The sequence below is a fragment of the Homalodisca vitripennis genome, chromosome 3, assembly GCF_021130785.1.
Source record: "Homalodisca vitripennis isolate AUS2020 chromosome 3, UT_GWSS_2.1, whole genome shotgun sequence".
NCBI lineage: Eukaryota > Metazoa > Arthropoda > Insecta > Hemiptera > Cicadellidae > Homalodisca > Homalodisca vitripennis.
The window spans coordinates 68,506,370-68,509,911 of NC_060209.1; positions in this window are offsets into that span (position 1 = coordinate 68,506,370).

Genomic DNA, 3,542 nt, shown 5'->3' on the forward strand with positions numbered 1-3,542 from the left:
CATTTACCTGATTTGGGACAGCATCTTTTTTTTGTCTTATTGATTTGACTGCAAATGTGGTGGTGTATATTTGTGCAACCACTATTAATGGAGTACTATAAAAATGACTAGAAAACGTTGATTTGTATTTAATTACATTTTATGAACAGGAATGAACTGAAGAATAGAGGAAATAAATATATTTTACGGATTCTAAAACTTTTACATTGAAATCAAATGAATATATTGGTTTTTCTAGGACACCAGTCTTTGCATATCTATGTTTACTCCATTAAATCGACCAACATGAGTTACATAATGGAACTCTGGTGCACTTCCACTACCTATGGTGTTAATTACTTAAGATCGTTCCTCGTGAGTAGTTGGAGAAAACGACAATTAGAGATGGTTGGTGTATAGAGCATACACTTGGTCTGACAGTTTTACTTCTGTGTCTCCCGCTTTGTGGCTATTGAGTTTTAGTAGTGGAATTTTTGGGTCTATGTTCTTCTCACAGTTATTATGCATAAACTTGGCTTGATCACATCGTTATTGCCCAAATAGACGGCATGTAGAATGTATGTTCTTCCTCATATTAGTAGCAATGTTATATTTTGATACTCATCTTGTATTAGAATTTGATGGCACTGTGTTATGCTCCCACAAAATTGTACTCATCTCTGTGTCTCTGGTTTCAATATATATTATTTTCGTTGAGTATAATACCTGGTTTTATTTCGATGATTCGTCGACTGTTTAGTACTCTTCAAAGTATCACATATCTTTGGTTTTAGTTGGGTCTTAATTTTTGTTTTAACTTTGGTACTTAGGGTCTTTACATTTTAGTTGCATGATGTACAGAACATCAGATACGCAAAGACATGGAAATAGTTGTTTTTCTTGCAGTAAGCTATGTTCACAGTACAACCAATACATCTTTAACATTTTAGCACAATTACAAGTTGGTTTTAAGAGTATATGTCAAGAGTCTATGCGATGAGTTCTATATGACGTTACAGTTATATACTGCAAGCTATCATATAAACTGTGGTGCAAGGAAGGAATCCATTATGAATTCTATTTGCATTGCTTGAAAAGTTGTTTTGGGTGTTTTATCACGAATTGGGTTTTATGCTGAGAATCAGTGAATCAATTCTTGGTTTGATTCTATTCTCTTTCAAAACAAGGAAACAAGAACAAAAATTTAAATCGACTCTTTAACTCTCTTTAGCTTACTCTAAATTAGAACTATTGAAAACTGCGTAGGGGGTTGCTTCTATTCCAACTAAATGAACTAACATTTAGGTGGCCAGATAAATTTGACGAATGCCGTTATAAATACTACGTTCATCTGGAGAGGTGTGTTTATTCCTTATAAATGCCTATTGCGGGGCAAGGGTGTTACTTAGGCGTGGATTTTGTAACAGGGACAAGTAGAAGGGTGGGGGCATCTTGATTAAAAAGGAAGAGTTTTCAAAATTTCAGCAGAGTTTAGTAATACAACCCTTTTTCATTCCCAGTATTTATCACAGATTTGAGTGTTTTAAAATAATATTAATTTGGAAATTTGAGAATGTTTTGTATTCGACTGAACGAAAAGTAGAGTCTCCAAAGATAAACATACGGGTTATTTGTACGCTACAATGCATAATATGTAATACCAATGGAATTGCAAGGCTTCTACACTTGGGTTAAAGGCAAAATGCTACTGTTCGGAGTGTTCTTACTCCTAGTTGTGGATTAACAACTATATGTGAGTACCTCTGGAAGAGTTTATGAACCAGAGCACTTTACAGTTTTATGGACAGGTTTCAACTCGCAGAAGAGTCCAAAATGTTACCACCTTGAAAGCTTGGATGGATTCTGTTTTCTTTGAAATTTCTAGCCAGATTAGGTTCAGTTCATTAGCTTTTGAATAAAAACTGCGTACTTATAAAAATGCAGGCTACAAGGGGGAGACATAGTTTAGATGTTCAGTGTCGTACAGGTTACAAAGTTTCAGAGATTGCTGTATGAATTACAAAGTTGACAAAAAGTAACCTTATATCCATTGCAAGTTATTCTACATGTTGTGCAGGATCATAGACGTAATCAGGGATAGGGGATTGGAGGTTGTACCCCCAATGTTACAAATACTCAAGGTATATTTTAACTTACGTTAAAGGGTCAATCCATATCAAGTGGTCAAGAAATAAATGATTACTTCAAAAGTTTTTTTATTTTTAATATTTTTTATTCTTGAATGTAAAATTCATTGGAAGTACAAACATACAATTGTTTTAATTTTTTCAGCCGATGGTGGCCATTTTTCATTGTTTGATTGCTTATTTCCCGGGATTTCAGAACCTGTTCAGAAAGATCTGAAAATCAATAAAGGCCTAAAACTAAATATATACATCTAAATAATGTTTAAAGTTTAGCGCAACAAGATTACAAAAATCGATGTTTAAACATATTTTTATAAAAGAAGGCAAATGTAGTTATGTGTTATTTTTTATTGTTTATTTATTGTTATTATATTAAATGTGTTATTTTTATTATATAGATATAGATGGGTACTCAAAATTCTGAAAGTTTCAAATTGTGAGCTTGCATAGGGTTTTTAATAAAAATTTTCAAAATCGTAAAATTTTTGAAACATTTTGTTAAAGTTTGAAGCTCATTATTTCTGTTGGGCATGAAAATAAAAATTTGAAATTTGACTCAGATTCAGTACTAAAAAAAGTATTATCCTGTGAAAATTTCATTTTGTAGACTCAACTGATTTCAAAGTTATAATAGATTGAAAAGTACTAAAACAAGTTTAATATCTAACTACATAGCAGCATATTTTTCAGTAGGGATCCTTTTAAAATTTTTAAATAAATGTGGTACCACAGGGTAATGAACTTACATTCATTTGTGTAATTAATTAGCGTTGAGAAGCTGTGAAATTTCATCACACAATGCTTACCTAATATTCTGGGTACGCCTTGTCGCTACGGTTATTTAAATGTAGTCCTTGGTCCACATGGTTCAAAAAATGAACAAAATAATAGTTTTGTTCTAGTTTTACAGATTTTATCTTTTCAATCCATCACGGTTCGTCATATTTACAAGCAATAATACCATCTTGCTCCAAATAGAATGAAACATTCTTTGATGGTAGCATCTCGATAAATTTCAAGCATTTTGATGTTCTAAAGCACTATACTTTGTTGTCTTCCACAGATACAAATCTGTAAAAGTATCGTGTTCCGGAATTTGGTAGACATTCTTTGAATAAAACTTGTAGTTCTGATTAATTTTTTGCTAGGTACTTCTTCACTTTCTACATAAAGTATCGAAAACCTTTCAGGTTTTTTGAACAAAAGTTAAACATATCTATACTAGTCAAAATTGGGTTGTCAGTTGTAGATTGCACACTCTTTTTAATTACTTCCTCTTTGTAGTCCCGCCTATACCATCGCAGGCATGTTTACCGTGCGCAGTAACATAGAAATAAAGTTTTAACAGCAAGTATAGGTTAGCAACATTGAGTTTTTCAGAACGATAACTTTCATTTGCGTAGTGTAAAACTATTT